We start from the raw sequence: 9,513 nt of genomic DNA on the forward strand, positions 1-9,513 counted from the left end.
TTGGGGAGGGAGGAGCTGTACAGGAGCACAAAGGGGGAGCCAAGAGTTGAGGAGTGAGCAACAAACCCCAACCCCTGACACCACGCAGATGATTTTGTCAGGGTGCTAGGTAATAACACACAGTTATATTATAATGCAAATGCTTAGATAAGGCACAAAGTCAGATTTGCACTGCAGGTATGATGGGCTTCTGCAACCTGTCTTTAGTGAAAATGAGGTCCCTAGTGACAGGTTCCCTTTAAAAGGTTAACAAATTTCATGAAAGTTGTTATACATTCTTTTAGAGGTACAGTTTCTAAAATGGAGTTATTAAAGGGATTTTTCTCTCTTATATGCCTCTTAAAATTATATCAAACTTATCTAGTCCCACAAAACATAGATTTTGGTGATTTTCACAAAAATCTGAAAAATCACTTGTATAGTTATAATAAACCTTCTATCTCCCTAAAATTAGTAGAAGATGCTTGAAAAATCATGCTGACAAAAAAGACTTATGGTAAATGTTAAGTTATTTGGGGAGTATGACATTCTGCCTGAAAAGAAATTTTCCAAGTTTGAAAATAGCCTTTGTTTTATCAATTTTCACCAAATTTCACTAAATGCAAAAGATTTTTGCAATTTTTCAACTAACAAAAAGGACAATGTGCCACTAAAAACAATCTCAAAATCAGCAGGGTATGTTAAAGCGTTCAAAAGTTATGTCCATATGAAGTGATACATTGCAGATTTTAAAATAGGTTTGTGTCAGGAAGGTGAAAAGTCGCTTCACAAAATTATGTTTCTCTTTGTCCCGCAAAGACCCCTTACATTTGTAATGTTTGTTGGAGGCTTTGTTGAAAAAAAAAAAACCTTTTCATTTTGTCCAAAACAAATGTGCAATAGTAAAAAGTGTTTACTACTAGCACAGGAAAATCATTTAATATATATATATATATATATCTTAAAGAGACCCCTTAATTCATTATAATATACAAATTCCCTCATTACATTATAGTATATAGTATATAGTATATATTATAGTATATATATATATATATATATATATATATATATATAGTATACTATATATATATATAGTATCCCCCAAATTACTAATAATTTAAATATTACATACAACTTTCCTTCAGAATTATATACAGTGCCTCCAAAGTTATGTACAACTCCCCTACAGAATAATATAGTATCCCTCCAGAAATATATAGTGTCCCTCACCATTTAATTATATCTGCTCAAATTCTATGTTATCCTATAGCTAATGTTACTGTCTGTTATATTAAATGTAAATGTTTTTAGTTCATAACTTATATTTGCTTGCAGAGATATAAAGATGGTGCTCTACATAAAAATATAGAGGGTCAATTATTTTATTTCCTCTTTCTCTGAGCTCTTTTTGCACCTCATTTGTCTATGTCATTTTGGCTCTTTGTCAAATGCAGGGGTTTTTTAAGCTTTATTAGGCGCAAATTTAAAAAAAAAATTGTGCAACTACCATTTCCTTTCCTAAGCATGATCAGGACTGCGTTATTGCGCAATTATTTGCACCCATATAGGTGCAAATCAATGTTAAATAAGGTGCAAACATCTGTAAAAAGGTGCTGTAATGACAAATAGGGTGCAACAACACACAATGGTTACACAGTGAATTGAGGTGTAACAATCCAAAAAACCCAGCAAAATAGACGTGATCCAGCCATTACACAGCAAAAAGGCACAAAAACACCAACGGAAAGAGAAAAAAAAGATAAATGACCCACATAGGGTAAGAAGCACACAGCAGCCCTGTCTGTGTCAACCACTGTGTACAACTTACATAGAAGGATAATACTGCAAATACTACTTCTAAGACCACTCTGTTTATATAATATGTATGAAGAATATTTTAGATAAAAGGTGTAAGTTGTGAGTGTAATGTTGTCTTCTTTCCCATCAAAGTGATGAAACCAACTAATCTAGAGGCATTGAGACACGCTATCATTGGTATATAGGTGGGGGCCTGGGCAGATGGGTGCTCATCATTGACACATTTTCAGTCTTTTGTACTTTTGGTAATTACCATTAATATTAAATGAGATCAAATGCTCCTCTCTCCTCACATCATTTACTATCACATGTTGAACATCCACCATATGAAAGGCTTCATTATTCCAAAGATGTTTTGAGACTTTCCAACAATATGTAAATATTCTCTCCTTTGTAACAAATCTCCTAATTGAAACATATGATGGGGGGCAACCTCTATAGAGAAAGGGCAGAGCTCGGCCAACAAGAGCGAAAGGTGATCAATTAAGAAATTAAGTAGTCTTCTCCTACACATGGGCCGGCTGCCGTTCCATGGTAATAATAGGCCCATCAGCTCATTTTCAGGGTTTCTTTGCCCACTTTAGTCTGGTCTTCACATCAAAGGGTCTGTGGCCGCTCGTCTTCTGGAGCAGAAAAGCTGCACTAATTTAGACCCTTAATGTGTTTTGCTAAAAGACGCTTTCAATTAAATGAATTCTATAGCCGGGAAAATAAAAGGAGCGAGCAGCTCTCCGGCAGCAATGATTTCTCATTAAATCAATAGGCCAATATTCATCCCATCCTACATCTGTGCCTAAATGCTACAGAAGAGGGAAAAAAACGAATAGGTTTCATCAAAGAGACGTGAAGGGTTAAATTGAGCCCATGATTTAATTAAAATATTAGAAAGAAGTAAATAGGTCTTTGATATTCGCCTAAAGATTGCTCTGAACGCGGCACTTGTGAAAGCGAGAGTGATTATGATTTCATTAACTCGACACGTTCACAACATGAAATTACTGCTCATTATGAAATGGAGATAAAATGTTCTACCAGGAAGAGGTGCACTGAGGTCACTCTGAGATTTAAGGGCATGATGGGAGTGGTGATGGTGGCAGGAGAAGTAGGTGCTAGTAATTTCAAACACTAAAATCATTATTTTCTAGCTATTTGAAACATTAATTACATTTCTGACTGACTGCAGAATAGATGGAAGGTAAACTGGAGCTGTCATGTCTCATTAGAAGCAACAAGCAGGTTTTCATGTAAATGACGGAAGAGGTGTCACAGACCCACCCCTATCAATTTAGCTAGATTTAAAGGTGAGCTCTATCTGCAATATTTCTTCCATCTTTAGTTGTTAGGCATGTATAGCATATTTATATCTTATACTTACTAGAGTTGCAACATGACGCTTTTCAGACTTAATAATGCACCTCCCATGTGCCATTGTTTCTTCTATGTAGCCTTCATCTCCACTAAATGGGGCGTGCAAGCCCATTTCCTCTCAAAATTTGCCTGGATTTTTTTAAGCTACACCCTGGCCTCACTAGGAATGCACATATTCTGTTCTAGAACACATACATTATTTTCATAAACTCCAGGCATGTTGTGAAGATAGTTAGTTTGTGTCACAGTTACTTACAATATAATGAAGCATGTTCCTAAATACACAACACTACTGAACACTCCTCACTTAAACACTTCCTCACATAAAACATCCTTTATATAGTCCCTCGAATAATTTATAGTATCTACAGCACCAACAATTTATTATATATACCAGGTCCCCCAAACTACAGCACCCTGCCAAGTTACATACACACCAATTTTATTTATATAAAGTTCCCCTAATTTATCTATAACAACCCCCATATACATACTCCCAAATTAAATGATATATAGTACTCTTTATGAGGCCATCCAGTTTAATTAAAATGCAACCCCTAAATAAAGATCCCCCATAGGCAGTATATAAAGCTACGCCAAACCCACGGTAGACAGTATATAGAGCCACGACTCAGCAGCACACAGCCGTCCCCCCAGTAATACAAAGCCTCCCCTCTCAGTATACACAGCCTCCCCAGTATACACAGCGTCCCACCTAGTGTACACAGCCTGCCCCCAGTGTTCTCACACCCCAGTACACATAGCCTTTCGCTACAGTATACACAGCCTTCCCCCAGTATACACAGCCACCCGCCTTAGTATACATAGCCTCCGCCCCAGTAAACACAGCCTTCCGCCCCAGTAAACACAGCATCTCCCCAGTGGTATACACAGCCCCCCCCCCCCCCCCAAGTATACACTATACACAGCCACTCCCCCAGTATAGTGTAGAGACACAGGCTGGCATTCGTGATGATGTAATCATGCACGCTGGCTGCGTCCTGCAGAGCAGTGCACATTGATGGCGCTGATGTAATAGATTTTTTTATGCAGTACAAAGTTGCCAACGTTTGGCTAGTCTGCACTACCGGCTGCAATTTGCCACCCCTAAAAGGATCCGATGTATGCCGCCTGAGGAGGGAACTTCATCGCGCCTCATGGCAGATGCTATCCTGGTGTACATACAATAAAGGCAAGCTCAGCTCAGGTTGGCCTCTTCTGCCGGTCCCAGTAATTATAACTTTTGTGCAGTGCTCCCCCTTACAAAAGAACACATTTGACCATTTTTCTCTACTATGTAAACAAGACTTCTTAAAATGCCCACGTTTGGATATAGTACAATTTCCCCAATAATATACCATATAGTCAGATACAATCACATCGGTTGCTGAAGTCCGTTACGGCTAATGTGTCATTATTTTGGTTTCTCAAGCTCAGTATGTGATTTTATTATAGAATTAACACTCTTATAATCTAATATTTTTTTTTTTAGCAAGACAACGTCTTTTCCATCAGAGAACAGTGTCTTTCAAGATCGTAGTTTCACATGTGCCGTTAAGACTGTGAACAGGGTGGTAATTTTCACCCTTCAGATGGAATAATAACAATAATTATCTATATTACACCCTGTCATTACACAAGGTCGCAACAGATCTTCTACATCCACTTCACTGTAGACACAGATCCAAGCCTCTCGGAAGTCTGGAATTATCTCTCCAGATAATTGCTACTTACAGGCTGTGATTTCAATGGTCTCTGAGGCCAAGCTCACAGGGTGATGGCTCCCGACCATCAATACCATCAGACTATGAACTATAACCTACAACATGTGGTGTGACCTCAGCTACAAGCATCTAGGTGACGAGGACTAAGTGACTCCTGAAGTGCTGGCAGCTGATGGGTCCATTTCAGACACTACTCTAGTGTTACAGTTTTCTCTTCACATGGCTAAGTTTAAAATAAGCAGATCATTGTGCTGATCATAGGATTCTCCAAAAATAATCCACTCTGCATCTAATGCTTTTTATAATCATAAAAAATTTTATGGCACCTATTGAAATAAATAAACCTGTCATACAGTGCATACTTGTCCTCTTCAGTGAAAGTTCTGTTTGTTTTGCCTTAATCTTTCTATAATAATATGGATATGCTATCCATAGAAGACAACCTATATGTCAATGTATACAGCAACAACTAATAAAGTCTTTTTTACATATAAGGGGTGGTGGGAGCACAGATGGCAAATGACTCACTCATGTCTTTATACAGTATATCAAATTATTGTACTACACAAGGCATACATAAGAACCTTAATGTAATTCTGTAGTTCAGGGACGTAACTACATGGGAAGCATTCACAGCAGCTGCAATGGGGCCTGCGGTGTCAGGGGGCCCCTGGATCCAACCTGACACACAAAAGAATGCAGGATGTGTACCATTATATATTATCCTGCACATTGTACAACAATAATATGTATATAACAGTGCACATCCACAAAACACAGCATGAATCGGCAACTCAGCGAAGATCTAGGGGGAAGGGAAAGGGGAGGGGAAAGCAGAACACTACTTGTGCCAGTTCAATAGTTTTGTGTCTTTTGCAATTCTTTGTTCTTCTCCTCATGTGATGTATGTGAAACCCATTCCAAATGACAAGCAGCATGGAATTAAAATAAATTAAGAATAATAATTATATTGTCATGTTGTCATTAACTATTTTTTGTTCATTTTATTAGTTTAACTATTACAAATAAATTTTCACTTACCGGTACTTATTTTCTCCAAAGCTCCGTTCCTTTCCTCCATTAAAAAAGTAAAGAACAGCAGGATTAATGGAGCTTTAACATATCAATTAAAAATCACAATTATATTAATGTAAATTTTATGTCATTCGTTATGTTCCGTAATTTTCCTCCGTTTGAAAAAATGCATGGATGACATAATGTTGATGTCAATTATATATTCAATTGATGCATTAAACCTCAGTTCTTTACTTTTATTTAATGGAGATAAGAAACGGTAGTGTGAAATTAGCCTTATTTTGCCATTTTACTTTCTTTCAGTGGATAGGGCAGTTGTTGAATAAACACATTAATCCTTTTCACTACTGTGAATCACTCAGATATACTTCCCTTAGACAGTCACAACTCGTCCATTTCTTGCACCTTCCACCATTGCAGCTTTTGGCCAACAGCTCCTGAAGTTATGAAATGCAAAAGTTAATAACCAACTGCATCAAGAGGTACCTCTAATCCTACAACAGGGGAAGACAGGGAAGCTATTGTTTTATGTATCAACAAACATATGTAAGGTTAAGGCTTTGGTGACTTTTCTATAACAAATTACCATTGATAACTATGTTTTTGGGTTTTTTTTCCAAACCCCTTCAATTCAGTCATACTACTTTTCTCCTCTTGGGGGAACTTGATGAATAAGTCTTATTTTCCATTTTATTAAAATTTTGCGATAAACCAGGCACTTAGCATTGTGTGTTGGCAAAACAGATAATCATGGCCATTGGCTTTTTAAATCCCCAGTGATAAAGGGATATATCAAAAATATCAAAAACGTCACAATTGACATCTCCACAAGAGGAGCTGATCATAACTAGTGTTGTACATTGGTCAAGAAGGAACGGTAAAGACTCAGGGGACATCCACATGGGGCCCATACAGGCAGATTCTGTCATCCCCTCCTTTATCCCAGCAGGCCCTTTACAGTTTATTATGTTGCACCATATGATATACATACATACATACATAAATACATACCATTGTCACACACGCTTATAGTTTAGGCCCCACAATTTGTGGCTGGAAATGGGTACCCATAGGTACCATGACCATACATGGAAAAATATAGGATATGTCCTACATTTTTCTGTCTTACAGTGCTCGCCACTTGCTTCTCTATGGAGAGAAAGACAAAAAAAGGGACAACAGAGGACAGCGCCTCGGGTAATATCGTCTGGTTAGTCGGCTCAAGGGTAAGAGAAAGCGGAGGTGCTCACCTGATGGATTCTTATAGATAGGCTCATAAAATACTGAAGGGAGTTCCTTCTTCCTCTTTGTCGGGGATGTTAATCTAGAAAATGCTGAGAGTATTTGTAGGGAATGTCCCTGTATATGCAGCTCCCACAGTCTGGATAACCGGTACCACCATAAGGCGTCCGGTGAAGCAGTAAAGTGTAGGTAAAAAATGTACCAAGACTATCGTGAGGCGCTGACAGTGCACTTCCCAAAAGAATTCAATTACCCTCCGTTTAGCAAAAAACAAATAAATTTTAATCCTTTTTTAAAAATGCATATACAGAAATGTGCCCAATCGTGACGTGTTTTGGGTGTTCAACAAATACCTTTAACATTAAAATACCAATCTTATATACTGTGAAAATGACCATAAGCAGTATCAGGTGCCTTACATGATTCAACGTTGCAGGATGCTGGCTTCCAGATCTGCGCAAGCGCAGTTGCCACTGGAGCGCCGGATGTTTGACCGGTATGCCATGGCGACACTCGCATGAATGGAGTGGATATTGGTAAACATGGGAACATGATTTCAGAGCAATTAGGAGCAATTAGGAATATGTTAGTATTATGTTAGTAAACAAGGGGACGTGATTTACTGCTAACAGAAGCGGATCAATCTAGTTGGTAGATAGGTTTAAGGCAGCAGTCCTGACAACTAGATTGATCCGCTTCTGCTAGCAGTAAATCACGTCCCCTTGTTTACTAACATAATACTAACATATTCCTAATTGCTTCGAAATCACGTTCCCATGTTTACCAATATGCACTCCATTCATGCGAGTGTTGCCATGGCATGCCGGTCAAACATCCGGCTCTCCAGTGGCAACTGCGCATGCGCAGCAGCACGCTGTCTTTCGCTGTCTTTCCCGGCGTGCAGATCTGGAAGCCAGCATCCTGCAACGTTGAATCATGTAAGGCACCTGATACTGCTTATGGTCATTTTCACAGTATATAAGATTGGTATTTTAATGTTAAAGGTATTGTCCTTTGTTTGAGAAAGGGTGTTGAACACCCAAATCGCGTCCTGATTGGGCACATTTCTGTATATGCATTTTTAAAAAAGGATTAAAATTTATTTGTTTTTTGCTAAACGGAGGGTATTTGAATTCTTTTGGGAAGTGCACTATCAGCGCCCCACGATAGTCTTGGTACATTTTTTACCTACACTTCTCTATGGAGAGGGGAGGGTCGTGCAGCACTCACCCCTCCTCTTTCCAGCGTGCGACTGTATTCTCTGATCGGGCTATTGTAGTTGGTGACTCTTTTGGGTACATAACTGCAAGGCGACATACAAACATACACACCATAGTAACACACACTAGTAGGTTAGTCGTGACTACAATACTAAAGAAGGCAGAAGTGGAATCTAGTAACTTATAGGTAGAAATCTGCTCTTTTGGGTACATAACTGCATTGAGATACAAACATACATACAGATAAACATACATACACACACACTACTAGGTTAGTTGTGATTGCAATACTGATAAAGGCTGAAGTAGCATCTAAGAACTTACAGGTGACAATCTGTTGACCCTGGAACTTGAACCCAGGTTCTCAGCGCTGCAAGGCTGTAATGCTAACTACTAAGCCACCTGCCAGCCATGACTTTTAGCTGCTGAATTTTCCCCCCAGCTATCATCCACAGCTCCACACTGCACCCCTAAAAATACCATGGTAATTTACAGTATAATATTCCCATATTAACAATTATGTCCCATACTATGATGCTAAATGATATATACTACTAATACTAGAACTGACCAAACTGTGGCCTAAATATATAAAATAATACCTAACATCCCACCCCACCTCCTCACACAGCCTACCCTAGGACCTCCAATTTTTTCCTTCACAAACAATCAGCACTCTCATGTTTATCTTCTCTACATAGCTAGTACCCTCATGTCCCCTTTCAAAAACAAACTGCAACCCCCAGGCCTTCTCCTCATATAGCCAACACTCACATGTTCTCTTCCTCCTTACACAGGCAATATACCTGCAGAAACCCACTTCCCCCTCTAACCCAAAACAGAGCCAGCACCCATGTACCCTTCTACTTAAAGCACCCATGTCCCCCTCCACCTACTTACACAGATAACCCCCATCTCCCCTCATCCTCACACAGATAGACACCTAAATCCCAATCTCCCATCTCATACAGAGGTTCCCACTCAGGTTCCCTTCTTCCTACACACAGCTTGCACCACCAGACCTTCTTCTCCACACACAGCCAGCAACCATGTCTTACGCTCCTTCTCCATACAAAGCCAGCACCCTTGTTCTTCTTAACCTCTTTACACAGGCAGAAACCAAA

This window comes from Engystomops pustulosus, chromosome 6 (assembly GCF_040894005.1).
Source record: "Engystomops pustulosus chromosome 6, aEngPut4.maternal, whole genome shotgun sequence".
NCBI classification, from domain to species: domain Eukaryota; kingdom Metazoa; phylum Chordata; class Amphibia; order Anura; family Leptodactylidae; genus Engystomops; species Engystomops pustulosus.